This window comes from Triturus cristatus, chromosome 11, assembly GCF_964204655.1.
Source record: "Triturus cristatus chromosome 11, aTriCri1.1, whole genome shotgun sequence".
NCBI classification, from domain to species: Eukaryota; Metazoa; Chordata; class Amphibia; order Caudata; family Salamandridae; genus Triturus; species Triturus cristatus.
This window is the reverse complement of record NC_140594.1, coordinates 854,518,723-854,545,759: the sequence shown is the minus strand read 5'-3', so window position 1 is coordinate 854,545,759 and position 27,037 is coordinate 854,518,723. Positions and strand designations below refer to the sequence as shown.

Below are 27,037 nucleotides of genomic sequence, written 5' to 3'. Positions count from 1 at the left end.
ACATTAGGAGATCTTGCTAGGATAAAATTAAATCCGATTGAAATATAAAGTATTTTGGAGCTACAAAGAAATGACACATTCAAGGTGGTGTTGACATTGATTAGTATTACATAAATGAGTGATGTCCCAAATTGATGTGCATTTGAAACAGACCATTGTAAGATTTGAAACTATTATGCCATCAATATTTCTGATGATTTCACAACAACATGACATTTCAGATGTGAATGCGATCATTAAAAATGACTGCATACTACCATAATGTATTGTAGCCCCATTATGGCAAATGCTGTAGTGGTGTCTGCTCCTATTCAGGGTGTGCTGAGCAGCAGCTTGTAAATGGCATGTTGAATAGAGGCTCTTGTTGGGTCCCACCTAACCATCTGCTGTCAAACATCTATTGTCTCCAGTACATTAAAACATGATGCATATGGTGGGATTTAGATCAGCCCGTGGTGCTTTTATGGTATTCTTGTTCATCTAATTTCTCTGCCTCGTTTTCAATGGTTTTCCTCCCTATGATTTGTTGGTCACACCTCTAAGTATTTGATTAGGGTGACATGTCCTTCTCCTGCTTGCATTCCAGGAAATACTTTTTTATTTATTTCTCTTGATTCTAGTATTCCACAGGAGTGCAAGTGTTTTCTTGCTCTCTCCCTTATAAGCTGCTTCCCCTCTAAAATCTCCCTACTCCATAATGCTCCTTCCTGCCCCCTCCGCAACTTTTTTTATTGTTCCTACAGTGATTTAAAAAAACAAAATGTAACCCTAGGCCTGATCCTCTGTTGCTCTTTCTCCCTCCCACTGCTCCTGCTGGCAGCATTTACTTTTTTAACCCCACTCACTCCTCTGTTGGACCCTCGCCCTTCCTTGTCCTGTTCTATTTTTCATTTCTTTTTTGGAGCACCCAACAGCAGGAACTGTTTGCGGGACCACTTCTTTCTCTAGACCAACTTGCATATATTTTAATCTGTTGGAATAAATAGGTCTTCAACAACATATGACTAAGTCTGTGTGTACGTGAGATGTAACAAGCATTTGCAATGCAATCGGTCTCGCCTTTGGACCTTATATGTATTTAGCTATGCAGCACATTAATTAGCCTGGGTGCTGAAACATCTACTGTTCTCTAACATGGAGAGAAACTAAGCATCAAACTGCGTGACACACCAGGTATGGGAACACATGGAGAGAAATATTGTCGTTCAGTGGGAAATGGTATAGTCCAATGCTCTGTTTTTATTATAAAATAAGGGCCTTTGGTGGTCATATCACTGAAAATATAAAATTTGAAAAAAATATTATTGTTTACGGGTGCTCGTGGAAGACACTTTCTATTGACTGGAATCTAGAGAATGCTAAAGTGATTCTGGTATTTTACTGACCTCTGCTTGTCGTTTTCTATCAAGAAAGATCAAGATCTGTATGGACACCCAGGAAAGCTTATAGCTGGATGATCAAAGACATGTAAAGTAGGGGGTTGGCACAGTAGGGACCAGCTCCACCCAATCGTGTAACTAACCCACCTGATGCAAGTGCAGCCGAGCATCTGATGATGAGTAGAAGTGAAAGTGAAAAAATCATGTCTTCAGACTTAGGCAGCATCAAAGCCCATAAAGGTTCAATGGAAAAACTAGTTCCTATCGGCTAAGGTCCAAACAACATAAATGTTTAGCAAATCTGAGCAAGGTTATTCCATAAAGAATGGAGCAAACTTTCAAGAATCAGCAAATTGCAGCAAACAATAACCAGCAGGGACCTAATCAGAAACTTAAGAACATGGGGAATAAAAAACAGAGCAACAAGTATCTAGATCAAGAAACAAATTACCAGAGATACCGCACTGAGCTGGCATCTGATCTCTGTAATTGTCTCCCTCCTGACCAGTCACAGATTCGTGCATGGGTGGAAGAGAAGATTCAAGCAGTGCATCACACTCTCTCGCTCCTATCTCTGTTGTGTCAAAGCATGTGATGCAGTCTTCATGCAAGTGAGCACCAAGTGTGAAATCCTCCTAGGAAGCTCCGACTTCCTCAAAATCTTGGCACCAGTAGTAATTCCAGATCAGGTATGATGGCGGCTGCCAATACTGAGCTGACAGTCCCCATGTCACCTTACATGTCAGGTGAGCGCTGTAGACAACACAGGGACAAGCACAGCTCAGGTGTAGCTCATATCAAGCTTTACTCAGAATGGTTTAAACTGATAGCTACATACTGAAAAACTAGAAATGCCAGAATTCCCATATTAAAAGTATTGGACATCTGATGAGAAGGGCAGGTACTCTCCCTTCAAAAATGCAAGAAGTAGAGCTAAGGATTCGCATGATGAGATATCCAAAAACATGTTATTTTTCAGGCATTCAAATGAGATTTTGACCAGCTTGAGCCTACTTGCACCCTGACATTGCTTCAAGCAAATGCATACTGAAAAAAACACAGCTGCTGATTTAAGCGTGAGAAAGTAAGAGCAACACACTTACTTCTGCCCACAAAGGCCTCTGGGCTCCCCGGCTCCACGCGCAGTGCAACGGGCATGGTGACCGACAGACATGCGGCTCCTCGGAAGAAGAAGAGAGGACGTCGAAGGACGGAGCTGCCGGAAGGACAGCCTCGCGTTCAGCCTTCCCGTCCAGCCGTCCCTTGGAGCACAGCTGACTCTCACCTGGTATTGGGTGTCCATCGGGGGCTGCAGCGCAGGATCACAGGAGAGCGGCCAGGCCAGCAATGACCTTCGCTGCTTCCAGAGGGCAGGGCAGCTTACGGGAGCGCGGTGAAGAGAGGCAAGCTACGCCCCACCCCGCCATTGTCTACCCGGCCGCGTGGTTGCGTCCCCGGGGAACAAAGAAGAATGCCGGCAGTGGCCCGAGTCTGCCCAGCCCATCCATTTCCTCAGTCCGGTGGGCACAAATGGAGATTCGGACCGGATAATTGGGGCCGCAAAAAGGTCTAGGGTTGATTAACGCAATGCCAGTCTCAACCCGTGAGCCGACGTCTGACATGCTTCTGCACAGACACTCTACCATCCTGTGCCAGCTTTCTACTCCTCCTCAGTACAAGCACAAACTACTTTAAAAAAGCCTTTGCAATGCTATAGGACTCATTTACGCAAGACCTATTGCATTGGAAACTGGAGTGCCTGCGGGCCAAAAGGCAGGAACGGTAGTGCGGGGGGGTGATTGTGGGCTGAGAAGTGATGGACTGCGGGAGGGGAGGGGGGGAGCCAGGGGAACAAAATTGTGGTGAAAGTAAAGGGGCCAGTAACCATGTAAGGGTCAAATGACGACATGGCCGTCAGGAGGAGGGACTAACAAGCCTAAAAGTTTAGTTTAGTTTAGTTTAGTTTATGGGTTTATATAGCGCATGAATCAACCCCCTAAAGGGTATCTCGCTGCTTGCGGAATTGCAGAAGAAGATGTGGGTGGGCTGGTCTAAAAGAGGGCGGTTTTCAAGGTCTTGCTAAATTTCTGGTGGTCTGGGCATTGTCTTAAGGCAGTTGGAAGTTGGTTCCATATCAGTGGTGCCTGACATGAAAAGGCCTTGCCTCCTGTTCGTGCTTTTTTGATTCTGGGGATTTAAGCAGAGATTTCGAGCCAGATCGTAGGTTCCTTTGGGGAATGTACTGATGAAACCTCTCTGCCAAGTAGGACGGTCCATTACCCCATATTGCCTTGTGTGTCAGGCAACAGATTCTAAATGTCACCCATTTCCTTACTGGCAACCAGTGAAGTTGGTGCAGAAGAGGGAGCGAAGGTGATCTGTGAGGGGCGTTTAAGACTAAGCGTGCTGAGGTATTTTGTACCATCTGAAGGCGATAGAGGGAGGACTCGTTGGCTGCGACCAGTAAGGCGTTGCAATAATCTAATTTGCTGAGCACCAGGGTTTGGATCAGGGTCTTTCGCAAGGGATCGGGGAGATAGGGAAACACTCTTCTCAGCAGGCCCAGTGCGTGAAAGCATGAGCCAACAGTATGGGTTACGTGCTCTTTCATACCTGGAGACTGTTCGAGATGTACCCCTAAGTTCTTTGCCGTTTTTTGGGGAGACGGAGCGGTTCCCAGTTCTTTGGGCCACCAATCAGGAGTCAATAGTAGTTGGACAGGCAGCGTAGCGGAGCTCCACAGAGTTCCACCGAGTTTATCAACTCTGTGGCCCTCAGTGTAGCCCCGCTACGCCCACTATGCCCAATAACTGAGCAGCGTCTTGCAATGTACCGGGTATATAGCAATTCATTTGGGAAAATACATTAAGTGAAAAATCTGGATGAAAGACACCTATGTATTTCTGAAATTGGAACAAAATGTAGACTTTAGAGCCAGTAGCGATTTGCACATTTCCGAAATTGTAAGTACCCGTACTAGCATGAGAATTATAGGACATTTTTCAAAGTGACTTCTTTTTTACACATTGTCTTTCATTTGGAAGGCAGATATGCATCGAAAGTCAATGGGTAAAAATAGTTGCTCTACGATTCTGTGTTACCCTAAGCCTCCCGATAAAAACGGTACCTCACTTGTGTGGGTAGGCCTTGTGCTCACGACAGGAAACGGCTCAAATCGCATCGTGGACACACTTCATTTTTACACTGAAAACTGTCCCTTTTTTTGCAAAATGCCTAGGTGTAGATTTTGAACCCCAGCTCTGCCGGCACCTAGGGAAACCTAGCGAATCTATACATTTTTGAAAACTAGACACCCAGGGGAATACAGGATGGGGTGACTTGTCTGGCTCTCACCAGGTTCTGTTACCCAGAATCCCTTGCAAACCTCAAATTTCTAATTGTATTGAAAATATGTTCTGGAATCTTTGTGTATCCACAAAATTCCACCCCGCCCACATTTCCCATAGTCTACCGAGAACAATGGTACCTCACTTGTGTGGGTAGGCCTAGTGCCCGCAACAGGAAACAAGTGAGGTATCATTTTACTTGGGAGACTGAGTGGAACGCTTTGGGCTAGGACATTTGTGCCGGCACGGGGATTCCACAAAAGAAATGTGGAAAATGTGGGTTTTTCAGCTAAACTTGAGGTTTGCAGGGGATTCTGGGTAGGAAAACGTTGGTGGATTCATGCAAGCCATACTTCGCTGGACTCCCCCCGGTGTCTAGTTTTCAGAAATGTGTGGGTTTGGTAGTTTCCCAAGATGGTCACCAAGCTCGGGGCCAAAAACCCAGGTGATCCCCCTTGCAAAACCAGGTTGTTTTGTGATAGGTAATTTTGATGTCTTTTCAATACGTTTTGGGCCCTTGCCCGTCGCAAGTACTTGACCCACCCACGCGAATGAGGTACAATTTTTATCGGGAGACCTGGGGGAACGCTGGGTGATAGGAAATTTGTGTCAACCTAGTGATCCTACAACTTTCCCACACAGAAATTTGAGAAAGATTCAATATTTTCATAAAAATTTGTGGTTTGCAGGGGATTCTGGGTAGGGAAACATTGGGGGATCCACACAAACCATACCTCCCTGGACTCGCTCGGGTCTTGAGTTTTCTGAAATGTGTGGGTTTGGTAGGTTTCCCTAGTTGGCCGCCAAGCCTGGGACCAAAATCTCATGTGACCCTCCTTGCAAAAGCAGATCGTTTTGTGATAGGTAATTTTGATGTCTCCACAATATGTTTTGGGCCCTTGCCTGTTGCGGGTACCTGACCCACCCACACGAATGAGGTGCCATTTTTATCGGGAGACCTGGGGGAATGCTGGGTGGTAGGAAATTTGTGTCAGCCCGGCGATCCTACAACTTTCCCACACACAAATTTGAGAAGCCAGACAAGTCACCCCATTGTGGATTCCCCTGGGTGTCTAGTTTTCAAAAATGTATAGGTTTGCTAGGTTTCCCTAGGTGCCAGCAGAGCTAGGGTTCAAAATCTACAGCTAGGCAATTTGCAAAAAAAAAGGTTAGTTTTCACTGGAAAAATGTGGCGTGTCCACGTTGCGTTTTGGTCCGTTTCCTGTCGCGGGCACTAGGCCTACTGACGCAAGTGAGGTACCATTTTTATCAGAAGACTTTGGGGAATGCGGGGTGGGTGGAATTTTGTGGATCCACGCAGATTCCAGAACTTTACATCACAGAAATGTGAGGAAAATGTTTTTTTTTTTACACAGTTCGCGGTTTGCAAGGTATTCTGGGTAAAAGAACCTGGTGAGAGCCAGACAAGTCATCCCATCCTGGATTACCCTGGTTGTCTGGTTTTCAAAAATGGTTAGGTTTGCTAGGTTTCCCTACGTGCCGGCAGAGCTAGGGTTCAAAATCTACAGCAAGGCACTTTGCAAAAAAAGGGTCCGTTTTCACTGTAAAAATGTGGTGTGTCCATGTTGCGTTTTGGGCCGTTTCCTGTCACGGGCACAAGGCCTACCCACACAAGGGAGGTACCATTTTTATCAGAAGACTTTGGGGAATGGGTGGTGGCTGGAATTTTGTGAATCCCCGCAAATCCCAGAACTTTCCATCACAGAAATGTGAGGAAAACTTTGTTTTATTTAACTGAGTTTTGAGGTTTGCAAAGGATTCTGGGTAACAGAACCTGGTGAGAGGCACACAGGTCACCCCATCCTGGATTCCCCTTCGGGTCTAGTTTTAAAAAATATACAGGTTTGCTAGGTTTCCCTATGTGCCGCCTGCGCTACGGCCCAAAATCCAAAGGTAGGCACATTACTAAAAACAAGTCAGTGCCTAGTAGGCTTTCTGCCGCCCTAGGGGGGAATCGGGTGGTGCGGTTTGCCATGATAGGCCCCCATGGAGGGCAGAAAGACTGGGGCAATTCTTTTGGGGGGTGGGGGCATTGGTATGCCGATTCTGGGCAGCCCCCACCCCCACGCCTAAAAAAAGCCAGCATAATCGCTAGTGCCTAGTGGGCTCTCTGCCGCTCCCTGGGAAGGGGGGCATATCAGGGGCTCCTGCCCACATCTGTCTCCTGGGGGGGATGAAATACTGTGGCATTTTTGGGGGGTGGCGGGGGCATTGGCATACCCATTCTGGGCAGCCCACACCCCTGAATTAAAAACAAACATATTCCCTGGTGCCTATTGGGCTTTCCGACCCCCCCCCACCCCAGAGGCAGATAAGGGACTTTAGCCCCTTTCTGCCTTCCAGGGGGGGGGCAGAAAGACTGGGGCAATTGTTTTTTTGGGGGGGGCATCAGCATGCCCATTCTGGCAGCCCCACCCCTATATATGAACATAGTAAAAACACTGCCACTCACACATATATATAAATACCACTCATTCACCAGTAAAGCGCTATGTGATCAAGGCCGCATGTCTGGCGGCCGAAACGCGTCATTTGGACACATGATGCTTGAATAAATCATCATTTAACTCTCAACTTTGCCTTTGGAGTCTGTTTCCTGGTGTTGCGCCTTTCTTTGGATGGTGGTACCCCTGGGATCCTGCTGTGGAATATTTTGCAGAGTACGGCTGTCTCTGCTTCACAGACCCCCTCTTCGCAAAGAACTACTGGGCCAGCGTGGTTTTCATAAGCCGAATTCGACATGAGCTCCGGGAGGAGAAGCAACTAACCACGGCCCCCTGACAGCTATATACCTGCATGCCTTGAATGCCCATCGAGTAGGAGGTAAAGGACGAGTCGGAGGACCCGGCCAGGTGTCTCCACACACCCGATGGTGAGAAGAGGAGCAAGTTATAGCCCCCAGATATACTAAGGACACGTTTGTTATATCTAGGGGATTGATACATATATACTATTTATATTATCTTGTCCAACGAAGCGCTGCGAGAGAGGGAAGCAGCCGCTGAAGCACTTTTTGATAATTTACCAAATGTACCGAGTCTTGCCAGATGCGCAGAAGCTAATACAGGTACCACTGATGACAGTTACAAGGCAAAACTCAAAACACTTGAAAAACTTATGCGCACAGAAATCACCAAGTGGTGGGAGGCAAAATCTTTGCAAAAATACAGAGAGGCAGATCGGGTCCCACGAGGACTGAGAATAATGCTGGCACCCAGCTTTGAGCAACCTAACCCTGACATGCTAAAGGAATGGGCCACAAGCAATCTAGAGGCCTCAATGCGTTTAGTCATCATACTAATCAAGTATGCAGAAATTGACAGGGCCAACTTACAAAGAGAGATTGATGTTCTGAATGATGAGTTGGATGCCATGAACCAAAAGGATGCCATCTCTAAGGGCAAGGATGAGATCAAGATACGCCTCAGGAAGCATGAGGACACTATCAAAGCGTGCAAGGTGTTCAAATTTGCCCGGGACAAAACAGACTATGAATGCCGGCAAAGTTTTACATTCGCCAGAAAATACGACTCCATCAGAACACAGCGTATGAATAAACAAAATCAACAGGGGCAGCCTAAGCCACCAGCAGGCAATACTGAGGGCGTTGATTCTGCATCCCTGTCTGATTTGAGTTCCTTGTCAGAGAGTGGAGCGGATTCAGATGACGGCGGCAGACGGAGAACAAGTAACATGCCCGGCAGAGTAAACCCCAGCCCAGGAGAAGAGATGGATTTTTTAGTCTACGACCGGCGCCAGACCCTCAGGCCCAGGCCGCCAAGGAAAACAAACACCGACGCCACCGAAGGAGGCGGGAAAGGCGGAAACTCAGAAAAACCAAAGCAAATGAACAAAAGAAGAGGCAATTTGAGAAAGAAATGAAGAATGATACCAAGACTATTATAAACTTGAGCACAATGGATCTCACTGAAGCGGAAAAACAGCTCCTCACGTTGGGCCTCACCTTTTGCCCTGAAAGCTCCTTTGATTACAGCAACACCCGGATTGACGTCTTCAAATTCATTAGAAAATTAAAATTGATAAAAATTTTCAGACTCAAACAAAGCAATGCCACCACTATCGACATGGTTCCCGCTGGTAAAACAGTTGAGCAACCACTCACGGGGGCGGACATCCCGACATTGCGCATCTTGAGTGAACTAGCAGTGCCTTGTACACCGAGGCCTACTCAACAACTTCTACATGATGAGGGTATTGAAAGTTCATGCCGAATCCCTAGCCCTTTCAAGCCGCACTCCACCTTTACCCCAATGATGCAGAGGGATGCGATTGACATATATAGTGATGTCATCATTGATGAGCTCAAGGCGCTACACCTCAAAACCAGGAGGCGTGCTACCGGAAAACGCATGCAGAGTCTCAAATACAATGAACTTATGAAAAAACTACAAAGCAATAATGAAGTCATCATCAACAAGGCGGATAAAGGAGGGAACATTGTGCTGTGGCCATGCAATTTGTATCTGGAAGAAGATAACAGACATCTGAGCGATAACCTTTGCTACAGGCTCTCTAACCACAATGAAATGGCTAGCAGTAATAAGGAACTTAGGAAACACCTCAATGAGTTCAGATCTCATGGCCAGTTGAGCAAAGAAGAATGTGCATTCCTTAACATTGAGACTCCAGTCCTCCCTATCCTTTACTTTCTACCGAAAGTGCACAAAAACGTGACCCCCATTCCTGGTCTACCCATCATCTCGGCCAGAAAAAGCATCTGCGAAAATATTTCCAAGTATGTGGATTTTTTTCTCCAAGATCTTGTATCCAGCCAGACAACCTACCTCAGAGACACCAGTGATTTCTTGCTCAAAGTAAAAGACATTCCCTGGCACGAGGACTATTTTCTAATTTCCATGGACATTACATCACCCTATACCAGCATACGTCACCATGATGGTCTAGCTGCATGCAAATACTTCTTGGGTAATAGACCCATCAATTGTCACAAACACAACAAACTCATTTTGTTTCTAATTGACTGGTGTCTCACATGTAATTTTTTCATGTTCAATAGGAAGGTATACCAGCAACTCAGGGGCGTGGCCATGGGAGCCTGCTTCTCGCCCAGCTACGCATGTTTACATGTTGGCTGGTGGGAGGAGTGGGTTCTCATGGTCAAGCACCAGACAGCTTTCAATAACAACATTGTGTCTTGGCTGCGTTACATAGACGACGTCTTTTTGATTTGGCGAGGTGATGTTAACAGTGCTAGAATTTTCATTAGTGAGATCAATGACAATGATCTTAATTTGGAAATCAATGCCAACATTAGTGCCACCTCTACAGAATTCTTGGACGTCAATCTGTACATCGCCAATGGCGCTTTGCATTCCAAGCTTCACCGTAAGCTTACCCCAGGAAACTCCATACTGCACGCCTCCAGCTTTCACACTAGGCACCTCATAACCAGCATTCCCTATGGGGAGATGTTATGATTGGCCAGAATTTGCAGTACCCATGAAGATCTCCTTGAGTGCCAGGGGGAAGCAGCCAAAAGATTCAAGGCATGCGGTTACTCAGCAGCTGTCATACGTAAAGCCATTGTCAGAGCCAATGCCATCCCTAGGGAGGAATTGTTAGTGGTCTCATCCACCCCTGAGGTCACCAGTGCGACCAACATACTAAATGAGCCAAATAGCCTAGTCACCCCGAGATTGATTATAACGCACAACACTGAGGAAAGAGCTATCAGAGCAGTAATCAACAAGCATTGGGGTATCATTAAATCAGACCCCGCACTAGGACTTGTAGTAGCCCACAAACCTGACATCACATACAGAAGAGCTTTTTCCATGAGGGATGCACTAGTCAGAAACAGTCTGGAGATCGCCACGTCACAGAATTGGCTAGCAGACAAAAAGGGTTTTGTTAAATGCCAGAGTTGCAGGGCAGGCAGGTTTGGTAAGAACATCACGAAGGTAGACTCAGCCTTTAGACATGCGCCACTTACCATCAGACATAGACTCACGTGCAGAACGGAATTTGCGGTGTACATGCTCGAATGGAACTGTAGGCGGCGTTACATCGGGAGCACTAAATTGCAATTGCACCTGCGAATTCTCCAGCACCTCAGAGCGATCGTCAACAATGACCCAGCCTACCCCGTAGCCAGGCATTTTAAGGAGATGCATAATAACAATCTAGAGCACCTCCGTTATTCAGTCATTGATTGCGTCCCACCACTGAGATGGGGTGGCAACAGGGAGAAGCTTTTGAGGCAATTGGAGAGTAGATATATCCTGCAATTTAACACCAAGGCGCCCGATGGTCTCAACACCACGGAGGATCTGCACCATTTCCTGTAACATAGCATTGCATTCACACCCTTAGTGATCATACCATTGTATTGTAACTGTATATTAATGTTATCACTTGTATATATTTCACTGTTTATATCAGGCTTTACCTGTGCACTCTCAATATTCACATAGAGTTGGGTTTCCTGTCATCAGGCTATGTGCAACCACGAAGAGAATACCCAGTATTCACACTGTCATTTTGGTTGTCTATAGTTGGTCTTTAAACATAGGCACTACAGGCTTGTAACCAATGCTGCGGCAGGAATGGCAACACATGTATTTAGACCATGTTTGCGTATGATTATGAATTAGAATGTCACTTTTTCACAATACGCTATGCTATACACCCATTGCTTCATTGCAAGGGATACATTGAGCAAGCACTGGCAGACTCTAGAATATTTCCTGCGCTTTCACACATTTTTTATTAGTACATTCTATGCATTTTTATGTCACTCAAATGCTCTTGAGGAGGTACAAACACCACACTTATATATTTTGGCCTATATGCGCACTTACGCCTTCCTCAACATGTATATACACACCTATGTGCACATTTCACCCTCACTCACACTTTCAACTTTTGTTGTATTAAGTGGCAGCTTTGTTTTGCATTTATGCAGTTATTTAGTTTGTTTGCATTTTTACTGTACCGGGGCTAGACGCACACATCTTATCACTAGCCTTTTCTCACATGCAGCGCTTTCACTTTGTGCTTCATGAGACGCACCGAGAGCAGGGAGTCACGGACACACACACTGTTGTGCTAGGTCTCGCGTTTCTATTTGTGAGCAATCGGTAACACTAACATGATTGCTTACGAGGGACATGCTTTCCGTTTTAATGTGTACTTACACGATCGATTGGCTGCATCTGGGAACGCCATATGCTCTTGTACCAGCTTCCACGATGCATGTGCGAGCGGACTGAGGCAATCACCGGCTTCAGCAGTTAGTTGACAGTTTTATATTCTGTTTACACTGGTGTTACACATGTGCTTTACTGCGTCTTGCCCACAGTCACACGCTGCAAAACTACTCAGTCATTGCAATGAACATAGTAAAAACACTGCCACTCACACATATATATAAATACCACTCATTCACCAGTACAGCACTATGTGATCAAGGCCGCATGTCTGGCGGTCGAAACGCGTCATTTGGACACTTGATGCTTGAATAAATCATCATTTAAGTCTCAACTTTACCTTTGGAGTCTGTTTCCTGGTGTTGCGCCTTTCTTTGGATGGTGGTACCCCTGGGATCCTGCAGAGGAATGTATATATATATATATATATATATCAGATCTACCAGCTCCACCAGACTCGAAACACGTGTTGACGCTTCAAGAAGTTGGTACACGAACCAGTATAAGGTGCAATTTTCTTTATTTGCCCAGAGCGTCGGCCATAACGTTTCGGCTCTCCAAGAGCCTTGATCACATGACAGCGTTAAGCTCACAGAGCTACAAATTTAAAGTGCTAGTGCTGTGCACGTGTAACATCACATGGGGTAGTCACATGGGTTGGACTCATCATAGACATAAAAGGCAAGTAAAGTACAAAGCTTTTAAAAGTACATTCTCAACCACTTGGTAAAATCAATAGAAAATATAGAAGATATAAAACCATAATGAAATGTAGTTGAAACATGCAGGTGGTAGCGGCGTAAATGCCTGAGCTAGAAAAAATATGTTAACGTTGTACATAAAACCATGGTAAAATGTAACATAACAGAAAATATCGGCGTAAATGCATGGGCTCATTGAGGCAAAATTATTAATAAAGATTTAAATAAAACTTCACCAATAAGACTAATAAAACAGCCTGCCGCTCATATTTCATACAAAATATTAGGTAAAATCGTCATAATAACTATGAGTCCTTGATGATAAAACCAAGTATGAAAATGATGTCCCCATTAAAGGAGTAAAAAATGAAGATAAGAATAAAAAAGTGCATTACTAAAGTGCGGTGTGAGAGTGTTTAAAAAGTTAGAATATCAAGAGAAGAAAACAGTTAAAAGACACAATTGTGTCCAGTACTTCAGGAAAAGAACAGGTAATAATTATTGCTGAATCAATTGTGTGCCATCCATTACTTGCAAACAGAATGGTGGTTGCACTGCAGTATGAACAACATAGGTTGAATGGCTGAATTGGATCGTGTTAATATGGGGAGGTATGGATGACAAAGGTAAACCCCAACTATAGGGTATGGCTATTATCACAAGCAAAGTGTTGAATGGAAAATATAGAAATACAGATGAGCAAATACGCAAAATATCACTAATAAAGTACTACTTGTCATAATAAATAGTAAAAATACTAAATAAATAATTGTAAGATAAAACAATTAAATAATTTAAGACAAATGACTAAAAGAAGCTAAAATTTGCCAAATGAACATCTGTATCAAAATCCATAAAGTTAATACATAAAATACACAGGATAATAACACTAAGCATGAATATGGCCTATAACATCATTATTAAGAGGATGGCAATGTTGGTACTTAGCAATTAAGCTGATTGTCAAGGTACTCCCTAATCCTGGTCATATTAGCCTAAACATGTATGCAGATCCTCAGTAATATTTAAGCCAGAAGGTGTCTTGGTGTTGAGTTGTAGAATGTAGCGTGTTTCAAGTCTACGTAGCTTGGCCTCACGATCCCCACCCCTTCTGCTAGGATCAATGGAATCAATAACAAAGTAGCTCAACCCTTTAATGTCACTTTTGTGGAATTCCTTGAAATGTCTAGCCACGGGGTAGGTGTTGTCTTGGTTTGAGATAGCTCGCAAATGTTGTAAGACACGCTTATGTGCTGCAAGCTTAGTACTGCCTATATAACAGAGGTTGCACGGGCAGGTTAGAACATAAATTGCATATTCCGTCTTACATGTTAGTACCTTGTTGATCTTATATTGCTTGTTATTGAAAGGATCTGTGTAGTCTTTGGTATTGGTGCCATGAACACAGGCTTTACAGGTTTTACACCTGTAGAACCCACTGTTAAGTTGTAGCCAAGATGTTTTGCTGATAGTCTCAGGGTTAGTGTCCACCAATGCTTCTCTCATGGTAGGTGCCCTACTGTATGTGACAAGGGCCCTTTGTGGGAGTAGTGGGCCAATGATTGGATCACTCCGTATAGTGGGCCAATTTTTGTTGATGATTTTGCGTATTTCTGTTTGTTGGTTGCTAAACCCCATGATAAATCTGAAAGAGTCAGCAGAACCAATGGCCTTTATCCCTTGACTAATCACAACCGAGGTAGTACTGATAGCATTGCTAGTGATTTTAAGCAGATCATCTCGGTTAAGTGAGTTGGATCTCGCAATGGCACTGTCAATTACATTTATGGAGTATCCTCTTTCCCTGAATCTCTGCTTACTCAATAATTGTGCTGTTTCTAGCTCCTTTTCATTGCTGCATATACGTTTTAAACGCAGCATCTCCCCATAGGGTATACTTCTAATGAGGTGAGGTGGATGAGAGCTAGATGCATGCAGTGTCGAGTTGCCAGCAGTCAATTTACGGAATAACCTAGTTTCGAGTTTGCCTGCCTGTATGTAAACTTCAGTGTCAAGAAATGTGACACTGATTTGGCTGCAAGTTGCGGTGAAGTTGAGATTCAGGGTGTTGACATTTAAAATCTTAATAAAATCATGTGCCTCCTCCAACGATCCGTTCCATATGACAAAGAGGTCATCTATGAAACGCAGCCAAACAACTACTTTCTCATTGAGATATGCAGCATGTTCCTTATGCAAAAACATTTCCTCCCAGTATCCCATGTGGAGGCAGGCATAGCTAGGGGAAAAATTAGCCCCCATAGCTACGCCCCTAAGTTGCCGATATAGTAGGCTGTTGAACATAAAGTTATTGTTAAGCAAACAAAATTCAAGCATTTCAATTAACATATCATTGTGACTTGCAAAGGAGGCTGGTTTGCGTGATAGAAAATATTTGATGGCATGTATGCCATCGCTATGACTGATGCTCGTGTATAGTGACGTTACATCCAGTGCCAGCATAAGATAATCATCCTTCCATTCAATCTTGTTAATTTTACGCAAAAAGTCACCTGTATCCTGCACAAATGAATCCAACGATTTTACAAAGTCCTGTAAGAAAAAATCAATGTATTGCGATGTTTTCTCATACATGCCATTCCTGGCTGAGATGATAGGTCTGCCCGGGGGTTTACTTGAATCCTTGTGTACTTTAGGGATAAAATACAAAGTAGGAATGACAGGATTGTCATTTCTCAAAAAATCATATTCCTTATCCGATAAAAGTTTATGTCTCTTCCACCAGGCCAACTTGTTCTTAAAGTCATTGCTAGATTTATGGATTTCAGCTGTAGTTGTGCGGATGTAACAGTCTCTGTCATTAAGCTGTTTAAAGGCTTCTTGATCATAATGTTCCTTTGTTAGTAAAACAATATTACCTCCTTTGTCACTTTGACGGACCACAATCGTCTTGTCGCCTTTAAGTTTCGAGATAAGTTGATGATAAGCCTGTGTTTGTCGATTATATTGACGTCGTTTGTTACGTGTTTCCATATGCAGTGTCTTCATCCCTGCAATAACATTTTCATTGAACACATCTATAACATCCCGTGGCAGGATAGGGTTGAATGTAGACTTGGGTCTGAACGGGGTAATGGGTCCCTGTGGATTATGGCTTGTCTGATGATTAGCCTCGTTGCTCCCGCCAGTTCCCTCCGTGTCCCAGAGATTTTGGATGGCATCCTGGAGGGACATATCCTGTGTGTTGTCATAGATACTGTGTCGGGTATTCTGAAGAGCAAAAGATTTCTTTAGTTTCAGTTTGCGGACTGCTTTGTATAAGTCAAGGCGAGTGGCTGCATAGTTAAAGTCATTCTTAGGTGCATATGACAGGCCCAAGGAGAGGATTTTTTTGTCATCATCAGAAAGTTTCAGGGGCGTCAAGTTGATAATAGTATTTATATCTTCAAGAATTACTGGTTCTTCGTCCAGTAACCTCTTCCTCTTCTCCTGTTTGGATTTGTTGCTCCTCTTCCTCGCCCTCTGCCTCTGCCTTGATTTGTAATTTGCTCGTTTGCGTCGTAGTCTGTAGCTGCTGGTCTCGGGCGTAGTGTCTGCCTTCTCTCTACGCATAAAAAATTCATTTCTTCAGCGGGAGTGGGTTTGGTGATCGAGCCCGCTGCCAGATTGCCCCGCAGTTCCGATTCTGAGTCGCTTCCACCCAAGGAACTAAGGTCCGACTGTGAGATGTCATTAGTGCAGACAACTTTGCTTGTGCCTCTGATAGGTGGAATTGCCTTTGCCTTAGAAACACGTAAAGAGTCATATTTCTTCGCAAATGTAAAGATCTGACCCAGCTGATAATCATTGCGGTCCCGTTGGAATTTAAAGGTCTTTCTTTCCATGATTTTTGTCTCCTCTTTTTTCAACCTGGCAATCATATCATTGTTCAATTTAGTTTTTTCCTCAGTATTATTAATCTTATCAAGATCCTCATTGATTTCCTCAATCTCCTTGAGTAACCGCGCCCTATCGATATCAGCGTATTTTATATATATATATATATATATATATATATATATATATATATATTCACAGAAAAAAACATAGGTTTCAGGGGTGTTATAGTTAGCTGCCCATTTCACTCATACAAAACCATAGAAATTCCTCCGTTATAGTTAGTTCTGCTAACTATAACTCACGCGCCCGCAATGCACTGCTGATGATGTCACATATTGCATCATTCATGACATGGTCAGTGACATCACTGATGACATCACTGATGACATCTCAAATGACATCACTGATGACATCACTGATTACATCATCCACTGAATGTGGTTTACTTTGAAATTTAAATATGTATTATATATATACCAATCTGTATTGAAGATTGAGTGGATAGAGGATTTAGTAGCTGTCTGACTGTCTTTTTAAGCGAGTAATTAAAAGTGTCTCACTTAATACATGGATTAGTAACTAAATTATGTAAATGTGTGCAGCACTGTCTCTGTTGTTGTATAACATGCTGCATCAGTTGGTCACTAACTACATGAGTGTGTATATCAGTGGCAGATGGTGACATTTGAAAGTGGTGGGGCGTAAACTTTTCTGTGGGAGTGCACCGTGGCGAGCGAGCGCAGCGAGCGCAGCGAGCGAGCTCGACCACCTTAGAGGGTAAAGTGGGTAAAGGGTGCATTTTCAAGCAAATTTGAGAAGCACAGAGACTAGAGCTACAAACACACATAGAGCACACTGCAGAGGGTATGTTCTTAGGTGAAGTCCTGCTGAAACTAAAATGCATTAACATTATAATCTCAGTTTCCCCACTTAACAAAGAGAGTCATCCCCCGAAAATGAGTTCCCCATCCTGTTTCTTCATTACATTTTCAGACAAAATTAGGAACATTCATACCCTTCGGAGTGTACTAATGCCCTAGGCACACACCCATGCACTAATGCACCCATGCACCAATGCTCCTAGAACACACCTGTGCAATAATGCTCCACGCACACACCTGTGCACTAGCGCATACACCTGTGCACTAATGGTCCAGCCACACCCTATGCATTAATGCTCTTGGAACACACGTGTGCACTAATGTCCCAAGCACACACCCAAGCACTAATCCTCCAAGTAACACACCCATTCTTTGCTCAAACAAGACAGGCATCAAAGTATGAATGCATGTTAAATAAATGACTTCGTGTGTTTTCCAAACACAAAATAAATATGAATAAATACAGATAAGATGGCAAACATTGAATACGGATAAATACATCATGATTCCATCAGAGCAGCCACTCTCATGTCCGAGTGCTTCCCTGTTCTGTTATCGACCTGTAAACATTCAATTCAATACACGTAAGGGCCACTGCAGAAACCTACGGAAGAGGCAATTAACACATATCTAAGGCACTGTAGCATATTAGTGTGTTAAAAATGTTAATCATTTGCTTAATTCAGGATTGCATTTCTAGGTGAACTTTTCTCAACTTATTTTCTCAGTTTTGTAAAACACACAAAGGGAGGAAATACCAAATATACAGAATTGTATGCTTTTAGTAGATTTCAGAAGAAAGCATACATTTGTTGTTTTCAATCTTACTCTGCATCTATGGTTGCCTCCTCCCCACCCACCTTCCCACATCAATGAAACCCTCGGTCTAACCCTAAAACGGTACCTAGGCTGTGAGGCTGCAGGAGGGCAGTCCTGCTGAGAATTCTGTACGCCCTGCTGCACAGTTTTACAAACGGCATTCTCTCCAAGTGGGGAATATGCAGGCTCTAGGGCGTGGGACACCACCTCTTAAGACAGCAGAGCAAGAAAATACACCTAGGTTAAAGTTTGGTACTGGTGCTATGTCTCCAGCCAAAGGACGGGGGAGGTGCAAAGCCAGAAATAGAGGGTATAGCGACAGAACAGTCTTTATCGGATTTAACATTGGAGTATTTCTCCCAGAGATTTGAACGGTCTCTCCGTGGTGGGGGGTAGGGTGAAGGGATCAAGCTTCTGTTTCAGCCAGCATTACTGGAGGGTCCCACATTTCATAACCCACAACTAGAGTCTAAATGCCCCCAGCACCTCTAGATGCCATCATTTGAGCATCAGCCTCCATAATTGTAGCATGTCTCACTTACCCAGCTTTTATCACTAATGTAGCATCTGCCCTCTAGGCCCCAATTATTGAAGCTTGGGCCAACAGCATGCTTACTGCAAAATCCCTTTTCTTAGCTTCTTCAATAATAACAAAAAGTGCCTCATAATCCTCAGCCCTTGCAACATATACCCCAGCACCCCCTAATACAGGAGTGTGTGTCTTGGCTTCCAAACCTAATGCATGCGGCACCCACGTTCTCCCAGCATTTCCAGTAGGACCCGCTTTTGTAGCATGTGCCCTGCAACATCCCTAACAGCATATGTCCCCCAGGACCACTAGCTAAAGCAGTATGAACCTCCCTATTTCTGTTTGCATTCCTAGATTTTGCAGGCTGAGCCTCCCAGAGTTCCACTTTTCTGCCTCATCTCAGCATCCGAAAGAATAGCAGCTTGAGTCGCCAGCAGAGTTTACTTTTGCAGAAGGATCCTTGCAGCACCCCTAACTAATGGAACATGTGCATCACAACATCTCAAATTACTACTTGTGCCCTCAACATCCCCAACTATTGCAGCACCTGTCCCCATCGTTCCCAACTATTGCAGCACCTGCCCCTCGCATAAACTAATGAATGATATGCCCTCAACTCTAACTATTGCAGCATGTTTCTTCAGCATCCATCTACTGTCACGTGTTCTCACACATCCTGTATGAACTGCAGCATGTGGCTTTAGAACCTCAATTATAGCATGTGCCCAATATCTGCAATTGGAGCTTGTGTCCTCTTGGATCCTGAACTATGACAGCATGTGCTCAAAGTGTCCCTGCTTATCATGGCAACTGCTGCAGACTCAACTACTGCAACAAAAATTTGCAGAATGACAAATAACTGCAACGCATACCTGCATTATTTTACGACACTGCATTACTCAAAACGTTTGTAGCTGGTACTTTCAACATTGCAAACCATTATAGCATGTATACACAACATCCCTAACTATTGCAGCACACACCCAACACATTCCTTAATATTGCAGCATATTCTCCTCCCTAGCAACGCCAACTTTCAAGGGTCTACACCCGATATTCCATTGTTGCAGAATATACCATAGATGCCTACGGCTCATTCTTACCTGTGGCAGTGTGTGCTAAGAATTCGTACCTGTTGCAGCATGTACACCATGTGCCACTAGAATCACTAACTGAAGCAGATTATACCTTAAGCATCCCAACCTTTTCAAAGATCATGCACAACTATTCATTGTGCACATTTCAGCATACCTCAATATTTTATATTTTGCCCCAATAGCTCCCTAATGGTGTTTGCGCTCTTGGCAATCGAAACAAAGCAGCAAGTGCAACCAGGTATCTCTTGCCACTGCAGCACCTGTCCCCAGCTTGACCAACTAATAAAGTGGCTACCTCCAGCTTGCCTTCCCATGTGACTGCATTGCCTGCTCCAGCTCCCCCAACTACTGCACCACCTACTCCCACATCAGTAACTTTTGGACCGCCTATTCCACATAACTATTGGGGCATCTGCCTCCAACAACCATACTGCAACTTCTTGCCAGCATCCGGTACTTATATAGCACGTTCCAACACACCGAACTACTGCAACCTCTGGCTCCTTAAGACTGCACCCTCAGCATCTCCATTCCAATATTGAACTCCAACATCCCTAACTACTGTAGTATCTCCATCGACTTCAGCATGTGCTTAGAGATACGCCAGCTATCAAAGCATGCATTTCCATCATCCCCATCAAGTGCAGCAATTATCTCAATATCCGGAACAAACGCAGCATGTGCCTTACAGGATCGCCAGATACTGCTGCAAAGTATTGCAGAATTAAAGAACATCTGAATCTATTGCAGCATACGCCCTCAGGACCTAGAACTATTGTAGCATGCGCTCACAGCACCCCTAACTACTGCAACTTATATACTACGGTATCACTGTTGCTGTCCGAGCATACAAAACCCCTAATCACAAAACAAGTCCCTGCAACACCCCCGAACCACTGCAAAATGGGCCTGCAACAATCCAACTCCTGCAACTTGTCCTCCAGCATCCCCATCTCTTGCACGTGCCTCAGTATCATTAGCCATTTCATCACAGAAAAGTCCCAAGAACCCTCAACTATTCTAGCATGCCATGTCAGCATAATTAACTATTGCAGTACGTGCGGACCCAAGACTACTTAACTGCGGCAGCATACATACCACAATCTCCAATTATTGCATGTCTCCAGCATTCTGTGAAAATGTATAATATTTGATAAAGTATCAAAAGCATTCCTAACTATTGCAGCGAGTCCATAATCAACATTATGCCCGCTGGTATAAGTATACATCTACCTTTATCTTCCTTAATCCAAGTGCGTGTGCCTTTTAGCTTTCCTAATTCTAACAGGTGCACGTTAAAGGCAAGTATCCATAATCCAGTATGCCCCCACGCTTCTATTCCCTATGCCATCTGGGACCCTCTCTTGATTCCCTTTAATTACCCTAATCACAGCCGGTGTATCCACTCTTGGGGGTGGTGCTCGATGCTTCCAGTACAGGGCGGGGGCAATACAGGAGTGTGGAAGATGTCAGCTCGATCTATGCAGAACAGGTGCTCAGAGTGTGCAGCCTATGGGGCAGGGGTGATTAGTGTGTTCAGTGTACGTACAAGGCAGAACAGGCGAGTGGACAATGTATACGTAAGGTACTCCGTGTGCACCCACGGTGACTGCTGGGTGCGTTCAGCGTGCACATGGTGTGTAGTTTACAAGTGCCCTTTGCGTGTTAGCGGTGTTGTGCAGAGGCATCAGTGAGTGCTCTGCGGCGCTGCTAATTTCTCTGTAAGGGGTTTAGGGGACTGATCGTTGTGTTCAGTGCTGAGTGTATGTATGCTCGCATACGTGGGTTCGGCGAGCTCCCCCAAACCCTGGTGCCGTACCTGAGCTCGCCCGGTGTCCGGTCACCACCGCTTCTCCGGTGACTGGCCTGGGTGCAGCCAGGTGGTGCTCTTCGCCTCCTTGCTGGGGAAAGACAGGTTACAACAACTGAGCCGCGAGCCCTGGCTCCTCTCCCCTCTCCTAGGCAGTCGTGGCTCGTGTCGTGTGGGGGGGGTGGGTGTTGCGCGGGAGTGTTTTTAAAAAAAAAAAATCCTACCTGTCCTGAGCAGGTCCGGGTCCGCGCTGCCTCGCCTCAGGTCCGTTACTTCTGGCGGCGCCGCCGCCTACACACTCACTCACTGGAACAGGCGCAGCCCATCTGACCCCTCTCAGCCAATCCTGGTGCTGGAGCAGCACCAGGATTGGCTTCGAGCAGGCTTACGCTCCGCCCACCTACCCATTACGAGACCGAGGTTTGAGCCTTGGCTCCACCCTCACTCTCCTAATGGGCATGCGCCAGATTCGGGAAACACTAGTGCGCATGACTGGGCACGGTGCAAAAATCGCCCTCTGTCCCCACTCATGCGCACTTGTGTGCTGCTGGCTGCCTGTCAGTCAACATGACGCCAGACCGCCCACCCCCTTCAGACTCTGAAGGGGGTGGGCGGTCCAAGTCATACTGACTGACAGTTCTTCTCCGTTCTCCCTCACCGAGGAAGCTGCGGGCGCGAGGCGCGGAGGCGCGGGCGGGGGGGCAACGCCCCAACGCCCCCAATGGGCGGACCGCCACTGGTGTATATTAGTTATTGATTAGTTGGGTGAGTATGTGTATGGAACACTGAGTTTGTGTGTGGTTGGATGGGGTGTGTGTAACTCTATGCATAGATATGTGAATGGTTGATTGACTAGGTGTATGGGTTTAAGAGTGCATGTGGAAACAGTTGTTTGGGTGACTGAGTGTATTTATTTGTGTGTTGGTGAGCGAATATATGTTTTAGTTGTACATCTTCAACAAAGTAAAAAAATAAAAGGCATTGTATGTGAGAGTTGGTGTATATAAATAAGTATGTGTAAGAGTCAGTGATAGTGAGAGTAACTATATGAATGAGTGTATAATTGTAATGGTGTTTTTTTAACATATTAACGATGAGTTACTATGTGTTTGAATAAATGAGGTGTTGTTGGATAATTGTGTAAGTGAGTAAATTTAAGTGCGATACATATTTTTCATGAGTGAGTAGGATGACTGCATAACCGACTAAGATGACTGCTGATGTGTCAATGTCTATATATGTGTATAGGTGCATTTGATAGTGTTCTATTAATTAATGACTGCATGTATAGATGATTCTGTTGTTGAATGGGTAGTTGTGTGTGTAGACTTAGGAATCAGTGAGTGGGTATGTAGTAACTGGTATTGGTGTGTCAATGGTTTCAAATATGGTACTCTGTATTTTACAGTGAGTGATGAAAGGTTATACTAGTGTATGATGAGGTGTATCAGATTGTCAAGTGGATGATGTCATCAGTGATGTCATTTGAGATGTCATCAGTGATGTCATCAGTGATGTCACTGACCATGTCATGAATGATGCAATATGTGACATCATCAGCAGTGCATTGCGGGCGCGTGAGTTATAGTTAGCAGAACTAACTATAACGGAGGAATTTCTATGGTTTTGTATGAGTGAAATAAGCAGCTAACTATAACACCCCTGAAACCTATGTTTTTTTCTGTGAATTTCTAAGGTTTTTTAAATGCTAATTTCTAACTATAACGTCTCTGAGACCTATGTTTTTTTTCAGTGAATTTCAAAGGTTTTTTAAATGCTAACTTTTAAGTGTGATAGTAGTTATATCTATTTTCTTGTACTGATTTTCTACAGTTTTTTAACTGTTTATTTATAAATATTTTATTCATTAAATAACATTATATATTTTTCTGAAAATTGCAAAAAAAAAACAATTATTAAAACTGAAATATTGATTAGTTTTCTTGTTTTCATTTTTTATTTTAATATATTTATATTATTTTCTTTAAAAAAATTAATTCCAATTTTTTTCGGCGTCGCGCACTCAAAGTGTACACATCATGGTGGGTGCGCGCATTCTAGCCGCCATTTTTGAAAAGTCATGAAGGATCCGCGTATGGTGTGCGACGGCTGCGTGTTTTTCAGTTACATCATATACATTTAATATCACGTGATATGCACGATTGGTATGCGACCAGTCTGCGACTCCTGCTCCTGCGCATTCACGACACATGCGCATTACGGTACGAGATGTTTGCGCGGTTGCGGGTCCCGCGTGACATCATATACGTGCTGGGGCGTGCTGGGTGCCCGACTCCCGCAAAAAAAATGTATGTTCCAAAATGATATGTATGTGTCTTTAATATACACATTAAGGCAAGAGATTATGTAAGATATTCATCAAAATAATACATTTGTACTTATAATAAACTTATATTATTTTGAAATATATTTTCGCAAAGTTGGGTGCGTGCATCGTGAGTGCAGAAAACCAGGTCAGCAGAGCTGCTGTAGAGCCAGAGAACCAGGTCAGCAGAACTGCTCTAGAGCCTAAGAACTAGGTCAGCAGACCTGCTCTAGAGCCAGAGAACCAGGTCAGCAGAGCTGCTGTAGAGCCAGAGAAACCACGTCAGCAGAGCTGCTTTAGAGGGAGAGAACCAGGTCAGCAGAGCTGCTTTAGAGCCAGAGAACCAGGCCAGCAGAGCTGCTTTAGAACCAGAGAACCAGGTTAGCAGAGCTGCTTTAGAGCCAGAGAACCAGGTCAGCAGAGCTGCTCTAGAGCCAGAGAACCAAATCAGCAGAGCTGCTTTAGAGCCATAGAACCAGGTCAGCAGAGCTGCTTTAGAGCCAGAGAACTAGGTCAGTAGAGCTGCTCTAGAGCCTAAGAACCAGGTCAACAGAGCTGCTCTAGAGCCAGAGAACCAGGTCTGCAGAGCTGCTGCAGAGCCAGAGAAACCAGGTCAGTAGAGCTGCTTTAGAGGGAGAAAACCAGGTCAGCAGAGCTGCTCTAGAGCCAGAGAACCATGTCAGCAGAACTGCTTCAGATCCATAGAACTGGGTCAGCGGAGCTGCTTTAGAGCCAGAGAACCAGGTCAGCAGAGCTGTTGTAGAGCCAGAGAACTAGATAAGCAGAGCTGCTCTGTAGCATACGAACTAGGTCAGCAGAGCTGCTCTAGAGCCAGAGAACCAGGTCAGCAGACCTGCTGTAGAGCCAGAGAAACCAGGTCAGCAGAGCTGCTTAAGAGAGAACCAGGTCAGCAGAGCTGCTTTAGAGCCAGAGAACCAGGTCAGCAGAGCTGCTCTAGCTGACACTGACTGACTGGCACTGACTGACTGGCACTGACTGATTGACACTGAATGACACAGAATGACTGACACTGATTGACTGACACTGATTGACTGACACTGACTGACTGACACTGACTGACTGACTGACACTGATTGACACTGACTGACACTGATTGACACTAACTGACTGACACTGATTGACTGACACTGACTGACACTGACTGACTGACACTGACTGACACTGATTGACACTGACTGACACTGACTGACTGACACTGACTGACTGACACTGATTGACTGACACTGACTGACACTGACTGACTACTCTCTACTACTCTACTACTGACTCTCTACTACTCTCTCTCTACTACTCACTCTCTACTACTCACTCTCTACTATTCTCTACTACTCACTCTCTACTACTCCACTACTCTCTACTACTCACTCTCTACTACTCACTCTCAACTACTCACTCTCTACTACTCTACTACTCACTCTCTACTACTCAATCTCTACTACTGACACTCTGCTACTCTCTACTACTCACTGTCTACTACTACTCTCTACTACTCACTCTCTACTACTCTCTACTATTCACTCTCTACTACTCACGCTCTACTACTCACTCTACTACTTTCTACTACTCTCTACCACTCATTCTCTACTACTCTATTACTCACTCTCTACTACTCTTTACTACTCACTCGCTACTACTCTACTACTCACTCTCTACTACACTCTCTACTACTCTCTACTACTCTCTACTACTACTCTCTACTATTCACTCTCTACTACTCACTCTCTACTACTCTCTACTACTGCCTCTACTACTCTCTGCTGCTCTCTACCACTCACTCTCTACTACTCTACTACTCTCTCTCTACTACTCACTCTCTACTACCCTCTCTCTACTACTCTCTACTACTCACTCTCTACTAATTACTCTACTACTCTCTACTGCTCACTCTCTACTACTCTATCTCTACTACTCACTCTCTACTATTCACTCTCTACTACTCACTCTCTACTACTCGCTCTCTACTACTCACTCTCCACTACTCACTCTCTACTACTCGCTCTCTACTACTCGCTCTCTACTACTCACTCTCTACTACTCACTCTCTACTACTCTCTACTACTCTCTCTGCTACTCACTCTCTACTACTCACTCTCTACTACTCTCTTCTACTCGCTCTACTACTCACTCTCTACTATTCTCTACTACTCACTCTACTACTCTCTCCTACTCTCTACCACTCACTCTCTACTACTCTATTACTCACTCTCTACTACTCTCTTTCTACTACTCACTCTCTACTACTCTCTACTACTCACTCTCTACTACTCTCTACTACTCACTCTGTACTACTCACTCTGTACTACTCACTCTCTACTACTCTCTACTGCTCACTCTCCACTACTCCTTCTCTACTACTCGCTCTCAACTACTCTCTACTACTCACTCTACTATTCACTCTCTACTACTCTACTACTCTCTCTACTTCTCACTCTCTACTACTCTCTCTCTACTACTCACTCTCTACTACTCACTCTACTACACACTCTCTACTACTTGCTCTCTGCTACTCGCTCTCTACTACTCTCTAGTACTCACTCTACTACTCACTCTCTACTACTCACTCTCTACTACTCCACTACTCTCTACTACTCACTCTCTACTATTCACTCTCTACTACTCTCTCTCTACTACTCACTCTCTACTATGCTCTACTACTCACTCTCTACAACTCTCTCTCTACTACTCTCTACTACTCACTCTCTACTACTCTCTACTACTCTCTCTCTACTACTCTCTTCTACTCACTCTGCTACTCACTCTCTACTACTCTCTAATACTCTCTCTCTGCTACTCACTCTCTACTACTCTCTACTACTCACTCTCTACTACTCACTCTCTACTACTCTCTACTACCCTCTACTACTCTCTACTACTCACTCTACTACTCACTCTCTACTACTCTCTACTACTCACTCTCTAATACTCACTCTCTACTACTCACTCTCTACTACTCACTCTACTACTCTCTAATACTCACTCTCTGATACTTTCTCTACTACTCTCTACTACTCACTCTCTACTCTCTATTTCTCGCTCTCTACCTCTCTCTACCTCTCTCTCTCCTACTCTCTACCTT

General features: G+C 44.4%; 1 protein-coding gene across 2 annotated transcripts in view; it reads left to right on the top strand.

The window, feature by feature from the left end:
* Positions 1-27,037, top strand: part of LOC146785536 (unconventional myosin-VIIb-like) — a 961,158-nt gene that overhangs the window by 309,755 nt on the left and 624,366 nt on the right. The window lies entirely within an intron of this gene.